At 39.6% G+C, this 14,578-nt stretch overlaps 1 long non-coding RNA gene across 1 annotated transcript in view; it reads right to left on the minus strand.

The window, feature by feature from the left end:
* The window catches only part of LOC116667247, a 175,584-nt gene that overhangs the window by 89,402 nt on the left and 71,604 nt on the right, over positions 1 to 14,578 (minus strand). The window contains exon 2 of the long non-coding RNA XR_004324059.1: positions 12,096 to 12,189. This is a non-coding gene — a long non-coding RNA (uncharacterized LOC116667247). The remainder of the gene's footprint in view (positions 1 to 12,095; positions 12,190 to 14,578) is intronic.

Here is a 14,578-nt window from a genome sequence, read left to right on the forward strand (position 1 = left end):
CTAGATTTGCAGATACTAAGTGATATACATAAAATTAGTAAAGAACAAGTTTATACTGTATAGCACGGGGAACTATATTCAATATCTTATAGTAACCTATGGTGAAAAAGAATATGAAAATGTATATATGTATGCTCCTTTATGAGTGAAGTATTATACTGTACACTAGAAATTGACACAACATTGTAAACTGACTATACTTCAGTTTTAAAAAAACATAGTATTAGAAGTCCAAGACACAACAATCAGACAAGGAAAGGAAGTAAAAGCATCCAAATGGGAAGAGAGAAAGTAAAATTGTCACAATTTGCAAGTGACATGATAGTACATATAGAAAACCCTAAAGTCTGCACCAAAAAGATTATTAGCACTAATTAATAAATTCAGTAATGTTGTAGATACAAGATTAATATACAGGCATCTGTTGCTTTTCTATACACTAATAATGAACTATCAGAAGAAGAGAGCAAGAAAACAATCCCATTTAAAATTGCAATAAAAAGAATAAAACACCTAGGAATAAACTTAACCAAGGAGATGAAAGACCTATACTCTAAAAACTATAAGACACTGGCAAAGGAAATTGAAGACGATACAAATGAATGGAAAAATATCCTGTGTTCACTGACTGGAAGCATTAATACTGGTAAAATGTCCATACCACACAAAGCAATCAACATATTTAATGTAATCCTTATCAAAATGCCCATGACATTTTTCACAGAGCAAGAACAAATAATCTTAAAATTTATATGAAATTACAAAAGACCTTGAATAATCAAAGCTATTTCAAGAAAAAAAGAACAAAGGTGTAAGTATCATACTCTCTGACTTCAGACTATCCTACAAAACTACAATCTCAAAACAATACGGTAATGCCACAAAAACAGACATATAGATCAATGGAACAGAATACGGAGCCCAGAAATAAACCCAAGCACATATGGTCATAATGTATTTTTCTTATTCAAATAAAAAGAAATATGTGTTTTCTAACTCAGTTAAATAAAATATGTATTTCTACTGCAAATACCTAGAAGAAATGAAAACCAAGTAGTAATGATAACCTCTATCAGGCAGACTTTAGTTTTCAGGTCTCTGCAGAAAATGTTTGAGATGATTCTAGACTATCACATCATACCAGAAAACAAGGAAGCTACCGAAGACTACAAAGGAAATGTAAAAGGGACCCAGGAGCAAATTTGAAAGAATTCTCATTGGCCAAGGATGGGACAATTAAAGCATCAAAAAGAACAATGTTTGCAATGATTTGGGCTATATCCAAGAAGTTAAAATCTATGAGTCAATAATGATAGCAAAAAAGAGTGCACTGGTCTCACCAGAGATTGATAGAACACCAAATAATTTTCTGAAAACTGGTAAATAACTGGAAGGACTAGAGCATTTATCTGGCTTTCCTGTACAAACTATCTTTCAGGAAAACCAACCAATTGATAACCAAAAGTTCTTACTTACAGAATAATTACAGCTAATAAATGCAGAGAGAATTACGGTGTTAGGGTATCCCCATTTTGCAAAACTAGTAAAATAATGAACCTGGCAGTGATCATAATAGCTGCCAAGTGCATTGGGTGAAAGCCTGATGAGAAATTTCTTACTGGATGGGTCAGGCTGATATCACCTGTGCCCACTGATAAATCTCCACATCCTGAAAGTTTAAAAAAAAAAAAGGCAACAGGCTTCCAGTGCTCCTGATAAGATGCAATAAGAAAGACACATCACCCACTGGGGAATAGTTTTACAAAAAAAAATCCACATCTGATCAAGCCTCTAGATCTAATTATCAATTTACACAAAATAGAGGAACAGCACCAGGGAGTGAAGTCAGCAAATGCAGAATGTGGACAATTCTACAGGACAAATGACTCAGTTTCTTCAACAAAGGGAAAAAAGAAGGAGGGGGAAGTTTTGGTTGAGAGAGAAGTGTATGTATAGTGCACATTGCTTTATTTCCTTTTCTTTTAACTGTGAGAAGAATGAAGGAAATTTAAGCCCTGACTGGATATTAGATAAAATTAAGGGATTATTTTTCATATCCCTAGTGTGATAATGATAAAACTGTTATGTTTTTTAAAATAGCCCATTTCCCTTCAAAATATATAGTTAAGCACTTATTAATGAAATGGTATAATTTCTGGGTCTTCATTTAAATAATTCATGGGGGGCAGTTAAAGCAGGAATAGAAGGGATAGGGTACAAACAAAACAAGAAAAACATTGTAGCTTATTGTTTAACCTTAGTTTCCCTAATCTAAGTATCTACCCTCCACAGATACCAATAAGCTGGTTCTTAATTATAACAGAGAATAACAATCATATATGATTTTGTGACAGTAATTCTAGTTTTAAACTTAAGACTAAGATATTTCCTAGATGTTCTTCATGTGACCCTCAACCTAAGCACAATGGATTGGCAAAACCAACAGCCACCTCCAACTCTAGGTCTCTTTTGGGGGAAATAACTCAGCTGTAGCCTCTGTCACCATGCTGCCTCCCCTCAGCTAGGGCCAGGTGCCACCATTTGCAGAGGCTGCTCTTGGAAGGACAGAAACCCAGTTATGACTACCCAGCTCCATGTTGTGGAGTCGTCTCTAACTCTACCAAGACCTGAGGACTCAAAGCAATGTTTTCTGCTCATTTCCTTGACATCTCATGGCCTTCACCTATCACCTTAGACTGGAGATTCCACGTAGACACCTTCCTCTGCTTCTTTCTGATAAGTCTCCTTCCCTTTGCTTTTAGAACTTTCAGCCACGTCCTTTCCCTGCAAGTCTCCTGCCTTGTTGAATTGGTTGAGACAGTCTCTCTGCCTTCTCCACACAGGGAAAAAAGCAAGCTTCCCTTTCACTTCTAACAACAAATGTGTCATTGCCCCTAAACCTTAGCAAATCTGAAATCATTGCAACCAGAGAGAATAGGCTTCTAAAGATGAGATACGTGTAAAAAGGCCAAAGAAGCATCATGCATCATCTGTTCAGCATAAAGAACCTGTGGGTATTTAAAGGCAGTGGGCAATCAATGGTTAAGACATTACTGTCCAGTGGCTGTCCTGCTCATGGCGACTGTTCACCTTGCTGAGGAGCACAACTTGGCGTCATACAGAAAGCCTGAGTTTTAGAATCAGACAGAGAGTGGTTTGGAATCCAAATCAGCCTCTTACTAGATATTTTAATTTGGACACTGACTATTGCCTTCTGGGCCTCTGGTTCCTTCTTTGTGCAAGGAGCTCAGTAACCCTGCAGCACTCAATTACTGTGAATCCTCATATGCAAGCCCTGAGCACGAGCTTGCACGTGTGAGCCCTAGTGAGGTTCTTTGTGAACTCCAAAAGGGTTACTTTGGCAGCCAAAGTTGATTTTTCTGGAACATCAATTCCATTCTCAAAGCAAACAGTTTATTCATCTTCTCATCTTGTTCCAGAAGTCTTCATTTATCTTTTTGGTTTTCTGCCATAGCTCTCCAGCCTTGGAAGCCTCTGGCCCTGGACCCCTTCCGAGTTCAGGGCTTTGCATTCAACAGATCACAAGGTCACAGTGACCTGGTCACTTATCTCAGTAAAGCACCGTGGGAGGGAAAGTTCTGGCGAGGACCGTAGCATCTGTTACACAAGTGCACAGAGGGAAGACAGATAGCAGGTTCTGCAGCTCTCTACTCATCTGAAAATGATGAACGATTTCCTGCCAAAGCCAAGCAAGTTGCTAATTAATGATCTAGTAATGGCACCACTATCCACTGTCTACCTCATTTGTCTTCCTTGTGTGGACAGATTAAGGGCTATGAATACAGTCTGGGGCTCCAGTCATTCCATGGGTTTCTCGTTCTCTGTTGTTTTAAGGCTGGTGCCTTGGAGTATGTGCCAGTGGTGAAGGGTGAAGGGCTAAGTGTGCTTCACAGGAGTTCCCAGGGAATATGGGTCAGAAGGGGGAAGGAGGTAACATCTGGGAGGGTCACTCATGGACCAGGAAGGCACAAGGTCCTTAAGATTTCTTATTCCATTAAATCTTCAGGGCAACCCTAGGAGGGAGATGAAGTGGGAAGAATTACTCCTGTTTGTAGAAGTTCAGCGAGGGTAAGCAATGCATTCAAGGCTGCATAGTTAGCAGATGGCTCATCTGAGATTTCAACACAATCAGTCTGATTCCAAAACCGCTATTTGCAACCACTGTATCACATGCCCCAAATAAGGCTAGTATCTGAAGAATCTCAACACTACATGGTTTGAAGATATAGACATATATGAGATAATTATGGGTATATAATATGGACTAAATTTAGGATTTCATAGAAGGAAAGGATGAGACCTGGGAAGAACACAAAGACAGCCTTTCAAGTTGTGTGGTAAGTTCATGGATGTTCATTTTTATATTGAACTTCATTACTGACATATGTTACATAAAATATATATCAAATAGTGTATAAAATACCTAAACCTAAACAGATGTTCTCATGGGGCAATCATCTTCACCAAAAATAAGGTAAAGATAAATCCATTAGTCAGAAATAATGTGCGGAATATTACACTAGGTGCTATTACAGAGTAGTAAAAATCAATACAGGCCTACCTGGAGATTTCACAGCTTCCGTTCCAGACCACACAATGGAGCAAATATCACAATAAAGCAAGTCACACAAACTTTTTGGTTTCTCAGGGCATATAAAAGTTATGTTTACCCTATACTGTAGTCTATTAAGTGTACAACAGCATGTCTAAAAAATGCACATACCTTAATTTTAAAATAATTTATTGCCAAAAAATGCTGACCACCTGATCCTTCAGTGAGATGTAATCTTTTTGCTAGTGGAGGGTCTTACTGAGATGTTGATAGATACTGACTGATTGGGGTGGTGGTTGCTGAAGGCTGGGGTGACTGTGATAAGCTGAAATAAGACAGCAATGAAGTTTGCATATTATTTGACTCTTCCTTTCACAGATGATTTCTCTGTAGCTGTTTGGTAGCATGTACCCACAGTAGAACTGCTTTCAAAATTGAAGTCAATCCCCTCAAACCCTGCCACTATTTTACCAAGTTTATGTAATGTTCTAAATCCTTTGTTGGCATTTCTACAATCTTCAGGGCATCTTCACCAGGAGTAGATTCCATCTCAAGAAGCCACTTTCTTTGCTCATCTATAAAAAGCAACTCCTCATCTGTTACAGTCTTATCATGAGATTGCAGTATTTCAATCACATCTTCAGGCTCCACTTCTAATTCTAGTTCTCTTGCTATTTCCACCACATCTGCAGTTACTTCCTCCACCAAAGTCTTGACCACTCAAAGTCATCCATGAGTGTTGGAAACAACTTCTTCCAAACTTTTGTTCATGTTGACATTTTGACCTCTTCCCACAAATCACAAATGTTCTTAGTGGCATGTAGAATGGTGGATTTTTTCCAGAGATTTTCAATTTACTTTGCCCAGATCCATCAGAGGAATCACTATCCATGGCAGCTATAGCCTTGTGAAATGTATGTCTTAAATAATAAGACTTGAAAATCAAAATGACTCCTTGATCCATGGGTTGCAGAATGGATATTGTATTAGCAGGCATGAAAACAATATTCATCTCATTATGCATCTCCATCAGAGCTCCTGGGTGACCAGGTGCATTGTCAATGAGCCATAATATTTTGAAAGGAATCTTTTTTTTTTTTTTTTCTGAGCTGTAGGTCTCAATAGTGGGCTTAAAACCATGCAAACCATGTTGTAAAGAGATGTGCTGTCATTCAGGGTTTGTTGTTCCATTTAGAGAGCACAGGCAAAGCAGATTTAACATAATTCTTAAGGGTCTTATGACTTTCAGAAAGGTAAACAACCACTGAATTCAACTTAAAGTCAACAGCTGCATTAGCACCTAACAGAAGAGTCAGCCTGTCCTTTGAAGCTCTGAAGCCAGGCATTGACTTCTCCTAAGAAAGTCCTGGATGGCATCTTCTTCCGATATAAGGCTATTTTGTCTGCATTGAAAATCTGAGCTTTAGCGTAGCCACCTTCATTAATGATATTAGCTAAATCTTCTGGATAATTTGCTGCAGCTTCTACAACAGCATTTTGCTGCTTCACCTTGCACTTTAATGTTATTGAAATGCCTTCCTTCTTTAAACGTCATGAACCAACCTCTGCTAGCTTCAAACTTTCCTCTGCTGCTTCCTCACTTCTCCAGGCCCTCACAGAATTAGTTAAGGCCCAGGGAGATGAAAAAGAAAGTACTGAGAGATCAAGGCAGTCTTCAATTACAATGAAGCCCTTTGGTGAGTGTGCAGGGTAGTGGGTGAATGGGTTACATGGGAAAGGCAGGCTGGAGCCAGCCCCTTCTCCTGGGCCCTGGTGCTGTGGCCTCCTCTAGTTCCCTGAAGGGTGAGCTAGGGTGTTGTCAGCAGGTGTGCTGCAGGAACACAAGGCCAGCAGCAGGGGACTGAGCAGGCACTGGACACAATCCTCTCTCGCACTGATTCCCCAAGAAATCATGCATGTGTAGATTTTAAAAATGGAGAGAGTGAGTTAAGGCCACAGCAATCAGAGAAGAAAAAGAAATAAAAGGAATCCAAATTTGAAAAGAAATACTAAAACTGTCACTGTTTGCAGATGACATGATATTATACATAGAAATTCCTAAGGACACTGCCAGGAAACCACCAGAGCTCATCAATGAATTCAGTAAAGTTGCAGGTTACAAAATTAATATAGAAAAATCTATTTCTGCATTTCTATACACTAACAATGAAATATCAGAAAGAGAAATTAAGGAAACAATCCCATTTACCTTTGCATCAAAAAGAATAAAACACCTAGGATAATCCTTCCTAAGAAGGCAAGGGACCTGTACTCCAAAAACTATCCAAAAACTATAAGACACTGATGAAAGAAATTGAAGATGGCACAAACAGGTGAAAAGATATCCCATGTTCTTGGATTGGAAGAATCAATTTTGTTAAAATGTCCACACTACCCAAGGCAATCTTCAGATACAATGCAATCTCTAGCACATGGTCAACATAATGGCACTTTTCACAGAAATGGAACAGAAAAATTTTAAATTTGTATGGAAACACAAAAGACCCCAAATCAAGAAAGAAGAACAGAGCTGGAGGAATCAGGTTTCTTGGCTTCAGACTATACTACAAAGCTATAGTAATCAAAACTGTATGGTACTGGCACAAAAATAGACACATTGATCAATGGAGCAGGATAGAAAGTCCAGAAATAAACCCATGTACTTAGGTTCAATTAATCTATGACAAAGGTGGCAAGAATATACAATGGAGAAGAAACAGTCTCTTCAATAAGTGCTACTGGGAAAACTGGACAGCTACCTGGAAAAGAATGGAATTAGAACATTCTCTAACACTATATACAAAAATAAATTCAAAATGGATTAAAGACCTAAATGTAAGAACAGATACTATAAAAATTCCTAGATGAAAACATAGGCATAACATGCTTTGACAAAAATTACAGCAATATTTTTTTCAAATATATCGAGTCAAACCAGCTCCTAGAGTAATGGAAACAAAATAAAAATAAACAAATGGGACCTAATTAAACTTAAAGGCTTTTGCACAACAAAAGAAACTATCAACAAAATGAAAAGACAACCTACAGAATGGGAAAATATTTGCAAGTGATACAACCAACAAGGGATTAATTTCCAAAATATACAAACAGCTCACACAACTTAACATCAAAACAAACAATCCAACCAAAAAAATGGGCAGAAAATCTAAATAGACATTTCTCCAAAGAAGACATACAGATGGTCAACAGACACATGAAAATATGCTCAATATTGCTAATTATTAGAGAAATGCAAATCTAAACTACAGTGAGATATCACCTCACACCAGTCAGAATGGCCATCACTCAAAAGTCTACAAATAATAAATGCTGGAGAGGGTGTGGAGAAAAAGTAACCCTCCTACACTGTTGGTAGGAATAAAAATTGGTGCAGCCACTATGGAGGACAGCATAGAGATTCCTTAAAAATTAAAAGTAGAGTTGCTATATGATCCAGCAATCCCACCCCTCAGCAAATATTTGGAGGAAATTCTAATTTGAAAAGATACAAATACCCTTATGTTCATAGCAGCACTATTTACAATAGCCAAGACATGGAAGCAAACTAGTTGTGCATCAACAGGTGACTGGATAAAGAAGATGTGGTACATGTATATGAAATTCTGAGGAGAATTAAAGAAGCTTTGGATCGAGTCAAATCCACTGTAATTCCTAGCAAACTTCAATAGAGAAACCAGTGCTTCCAGCAAAGGTGGCACCACATGTCTTCAAATTGATACATCTCGTGGAGACAAACATACTAGTCTCACTAAGTAGATAAACTTCCTGCTTGTCAGTTTTTGCCACACTTATGACTGAACACTAAATATCCTTCAAAAGATGTTCCACTAGGATCTTGGGATGGTTTGAAGATCCCCAGATTCTTGGTTTGTGATAGGTTGCTGCTGGGAAAACAAAAAATCCAGCAGCTTCTTGGTTCCTTCAAAAAAAATATGCAGCTTCCATCACCATGAGACTAGCAAACAACCAACAACCACAGAAGATCAACTGAATCTCTTCTCCCATTGCTGCCATTACTAGTAACTCCAACTTTGTTACTAAATTCAGTCTTCTTTTATTGTTTTGGTTTTATGTTAACTTTTTTTTTAAACAACCCAAATATCCATCAACAGATGGTTGGATAAAGAATTTGTGGTATATTTATACAATGGAATACTACTCAGCCATAAAAAAGAATAAAATGATGCCATTTGCAGCAACATGGATAAACCTGGAGATTGTCATCCTAAGTAAAATAAGCCAGAAGGAGAAAGAAAAATACCACATTACTCATATGTGGAATTTTTCAAAAAGGACACAAATGAATTTACCTATAAAACAGAAACAGACTCAGAGACATAGAGAGAAAACTTATGGTTCTGGTGGGCAAAGGGGGTAGGAAGGGATAAATTGGGAATTTGAAATTTGCAACTTTTGGGAAGTGATGGAAATGTTACCTATCTTGATTGTGGTGGTGATTTTATGGGTGTATACATTTATCAAAACCCATCAAATTGTACATCTGAAATATGTATAGATTATTGTACAGGAATCATACCACAATAAAGGCGTTAAATTTTTTTAAAGTGGTTTTTGAAAAAAGAAAAGGATTAATAAAATTGACACAGCTTTTTTTTTTTTTTTAAGGGCAGAGAGGGATGAAAGCTGAACATGAGTTTGTTGGAAACAGGCGCAGATACAGTTCAGTGTCTTAGACTCTTCTGTTTGCCATTAGTGGGAATGAAGACAGAAGTTAGCTATTGTGACCGGCAGTCACAATGCATAAGCCACAGCTCTTGAATATTAAGTGGCCTATCCAAGGTCAAACAAAGAGCACTGGGCCTAGAATAAGGGTCTTCTCATTCCCAGTTCAGCCCTCCTCCTTCCCCACCAGAGCATAAAGCAGCCCTATTCCTAAACGTAATACCCTTTGCAATGCCAACAGCACACAGCTGAACATGGCCTGGTGAAACCTGTTTACACCTGTTCACCCTATCCTATGCAGAAAGGCTGGAAAGCAACAGGATACCTGCTCCTAAATGACTGTGACCTTAGGCAAAGCACAAGCAAGCCAGAGTCCTTACCTGTGAAGAGGAGGCCCCCTTTCTGATCTCAAAGGTATCTTCATTTTCTGGACCTTTCTACCCCACATCTCATCCATAGTCATTCCCTCTCCTTTTTACTCCCAAAATAAGTGTCTCCAGAATACAGGAGGGAGTCGGTGCCCAACATTGTGTGTGTTGAGAGGGAGGAGGTAACAGTGGAGAGTAAATGGTGTGAGGAAAGAAAATCAGCCAGACAGCAGAGGGTGCGCGCCCTTCTCCTGAGAGGTGAGATGGGCCGTGATGGTGGTGCACCGGGGGTCGAGTGTGCCCTGAAGCAGAAGAGGAGTGACACCAGCGTCTCCCAAGGACTTCATTTTGCTCTTAAGTCTCCCCACTCTACAGGTCTGCATCCAAAAACTCAAGAGCCCCTAGCACAGTCTAGGCTCTTCACCCCAGTCTGTGCTTGGCCTTCCTTGAGCTGTAGGATGAAGACACCTGAGACTTCCCCAACATCAGAGCAAACACCAAGCCTGTCTCAGGAATGCAAAGCTCTACTGTGAAACACCCAGCCCTCTACTAATGCGAGGATGTCATTTCAGGAGGACATCGGGGGTTGAACAATAAAAAGTGTAGCATCTTGTAATATTTTAAAGCGCCTTTGAACATCCGTGAGGCTGGCTTTGGGTGGGAGGGAAGGGCACAGGGCCATGCTTGTGAGGTCTTGGCCTTGATCCTTTCTGCAGCCTGCTGAGCCTTGCAGTCATCCGAGGCACTCTCCCTCCCCCCTCTGAGACAGTCAACATTCTGGTCATTCCCAGACCCTTCCTTTCACCCCAGCCCAGCCTAGGCTCTCATCAGGCCTCTGTGGGTTGGTCTGGGACTTCCAGACTACGTGCACAACACCTGTGCTCCGCTAGTGGACAGGATAGACCTGGACACCACCTGGAAACAAGTGTGTGTGACTCCCGGAAGTCAGGACTGGGCGCCCGCAAACAGAAGAGGCGATCAGGTTGGGTTTCCCTGCCCAGTTTCGTAACGAGCATCTAGGAGCAGAGAAGAGGGCTGTGGTGAGACGTGCCTCTCCTTGTTTCTCTGATCAGCCTCCTACACTCCCCCTGAGGAGCCAGGTGACGGGAGAGGAGGTGTATAGGGCCAGAGAGGTGAGATTGTGCCTTTCAGGAATTTACTGCAGCCTCTTTGGTTTGCCAGAAATTAGCTTTATCAATTTTGCCCTTTTTTTAAGGTAAAAACCCCCACAAGAGAGTTTATGAGACCTGACATGTAAGTTTGCTTTTTGACTCTTTTACAAGGTCTTCACACCAGTGCACAGCTTCATTCTCTCTAATATTTCCATCAAGTAATCAACTAATGACAAAGAAATCCAAAGAGATGGTGAATTATGTCTACCAAATGCTGGGCTGTCTGGGACACCTGAGGCTCCCTTTGTATACTCTGGGTTTCAGTAGTGCCAGAAGGAAATCTTGATCTATTATATTTAAATCAGATAATTCTAGATTTTTTAAAATAATTCATAATAGACAAAAAAGCTTACCTTGCATAATCATTTTGTAGCAGTTTCCCTGCCAAGCCAGTGGGCAATGACAGCTTCTCCGGGCTCTTATCTGCCAAAAATTACTCTTATCTGTCCCAAATTAAGGGAAGTTTCCATCTCAGCAAGTTAGAACAATTCAGAGAAGAAGCAATGCCCTGACCTTTGGCAAAGAAAATTAGAAGTTACTCCTTCTCCATTTCTTCTTTTAACCAAGGTTCTCTCCACTTTGAATTTTACAATGGCCACAGACCACTCCAGAGATCTCAAACCATGAAGTTCCTTCAAGGTCCATACACTGTGCCAAACCTGGGGTCAGGGGCATCAGAGATGGATAAGGATAATGTCTTCCTTCTAAGAGCATATCAGTCCAATAAGAAAGCAAGCACAAGATACAAAGCCCACTGGGATGTGGACAAAAAATTCTGGGCATCTACAGAGGATGACTGATGAGATCAGGAAAAGCTCTTGGGGGAGGTGGGTTTAGAACTGTGCCACTCAGCAGTGAGATGGTCGACTGAGGGGAAACATTTGTATGGAAGTAAAATAGGATATGTTCAAAGAATAACCCAACGTAGCAGAAATGTGGGGTGTATAAATAGTACAATAGTGGACCAAGAAGAAATGGTATCCCTGACCATCAGCCCATCCCTAGGTTTGGGGCCTCTAGAAAGAACACCCAAACTACCAGCAACTATGATCCTTCTAGGCTCCCTTTACTGCACTGCTGATCTGAAACTACCTGCTAGCCACATCTGACCACTTAAAAAGCAATTTTCAGAGCCATCTCAGTGGCTAAATGGAGATAATGCAAAATAGAGTGCTTCTTCCTGAAGTTAGATCAAGTTATCAAAGCAGTTTGATGCTGAGTCATGAATTGCAAAGGGAAGGTACACTGATCCAGACAGAGCTGCCTAAATGAAGGTACCTGCTAGAGACCCTCCAGGCATTCCATGGTATCTCCCTGCAGATTTGCTGTGGGGCTTTTGCATCTGGAACTCCTCCTGTTAAGAGTTTTCCACCTATGAGGCAAACATGACAGAAAGATTAGTGTAATTCTTTTAAGTAAAGCAAATGCATTAAAATAAATTCTCACATAATTTAGATGAAACAGGTATTCGTGTGCATATGCTTTTGAGTAAGAAATTTACTGAGTTTAATTTTATGTTCCAACCAAAGTTATGTATTATTCTCAAATAGTGGGCAGTTTCTCTAGTGATTTCCAAAATGCTATCTGAGTTCGCTAATTTTTTTCAGTGTGGTATCATTTAATGTTTTTAACGTTGTATTCTTTACTTTTTTAAAAAATTTAGGGGGTAGGGTACAGCTCAAGTGGTAGAGCGCATGCCTGGCATGCACTAGGGCCTAATACACATGGACTATTGGTGAAGGGTTGTAAGAGAGAATATGTAAGAAAGTACTAGGAAATTTATACAGAATGAAACAGGGTTCCAAAAGCACTTTTCCATTATATTGGAAAAGAATATGTATATATGTACAACTGAATCAGTTTGCTGTACACCTGAAACTAACACAATGTTGTAAATCAACTAGACTTCAATAATAAATAAAAATAAGTAATAGACAAACAGCAAGGTCCTACTGTATAGCACAGGCAACTATATTCAATACCTTGTAATAAATAACCTATAATGAAAAAAAATATGAAAAGGAATATAGATATGTATTACTGAATCACTATGCTGTACACCACAAATTAACACAACATTGTAAACTGACTATAGTTCAATTTTTTAATTTTTTTTAATTTAAAAAAAGAATAATTTATATCAGTAACTAGAGTGACTTGATTAGGTGGCAGAGGAACATACTACTGCTGTATTTATGACAATATTTGAATCACTAACTTGAATCATGATATGATATGAATGAGTCATTATTTATGGTAGAAAGTAATAAAGTATTTTATTTGCATCATTTAAGATTGCGTTTGTCTGTAAGTAACAGAAACTCAACAGTGTTGGCTTATTTGTCTGCGATAACAAATGATGTGGGGGAAGAAGCCCACAGCTGGTATGGAGGCTCACAGAATCACAAGGATCCAGGCCCCATCTGTAGACCTGACCCATTGATCTTAATGTGAGGCCTCTGTACCAGCTACAGGTGGCTGCTGCACTCACAGGCACTGTGACCATACTCCAAGGTGGAAGAAGGACAGTGGATGATGGATGGTGAAGGGCAGGGGGCCAAAGGCACAAGCCAGCCTTGTCTGATCATCAATAAAAAGGTTTTTTCCTTTTGCTCTAAGCCCCACCTGTGTCTATCTAACCAGCCAGAACTGGGGTGTATGACCACGCACAGCTATCACACACACATCTGTAAGAGCTCAGTGCCTTTCAGTGAGCATTGACATACCAGGTTCTACTAGTAAGGAAGTAGAGGAATACAGATACTGAGCAAGCAATTGGCTGTTTCTACCACAATGTCATGATTTTTATCATTTCTATGGTGGAACCTGAAATTGCATGGCACAAGTTACTACCTTTTATTCTACTTCAGGTACACAGGAAGGATATTTTTGAATTCCCTTGAAACTGGGCACATCTACATGCCTGCTTGCAGCTAAGGAAGTCCAAGGGGAAGTGACATATGTAGCATTCAGGCCAAAGGACTGAGCTGCACTACTTGACACAAAGCCCTCTCTTCCCTGCTGCGGGGACCCTGGGGCTAAGGGTCAAGAAGGAGCAGAGTTAAGAATGGTCACTGTGAGCAGAGCTCTCTGACAACCTGCACTAGGCAATAAAGGCACTTGGGCAATAAAGAAACCTTTGCTCCTTTAAGCCACTAGGATTGGGAGTTGTTTTGTTACGTAAAACTCAGCCTATCCTGACTAGCACAAACTGATAGTGATTTGTTCAGTGTTCTCAATTAAATGCATTTTGTTTGTTTAACTGAACAAGTGAGAGTACATTAAAATTTAGTGTACACCTAACAAGCCAGTAACATTTCTTTAAACATAAAGGGTTAAAAAATTAGATGATCTGAATTTTTTGAACAGTACTTTCTAGAATGTTAGCAGTTTAGATGCAGTGATAATCTGTAGGTACTTGAAAAAGAGCATATAGACTTCAGAGTTAAACTGGCTTTTTGAAGAAGATGTAGAAAGATCCGATCCCCATTAAGGAAGTTCCCAGTTATCCAAGATAGAGTGTGGCCCCTCTCCCATCCTAATAAGCCCTAACAAAATGATTTTTCACTGTATATTTTGAAATAATTTCAGACTTAGAAAAGTGTTGCAACAGTAATACAAAGAATTCCCCCTTGACTTCACTCATACCACATGCTTCTGCCTTTTGTCCTGATGATCTGGAAACTTCTCTGCCTTTCTTGGCAAGTTCACCCTCTTCTACTTAAACTTGGAATGTTGGAGCCCCTCAAGGTTGCCCCGAG

This window comes from Camelus ferus, chromosome 11 (assembly GCF_009834535.1).
Source record: "Camelus ferus isolate YT-003-E chromosome 11, BCGSAC_Cfer_1.0, whole genome shotgun sequence".
Classification (NCBI taxonomy): domain Eukaryota; kingdom Metazoa; phylum Chordata; class Mammalia; order Artiodactyla; family Camelidae; genus Camelus; species Camelus ferus.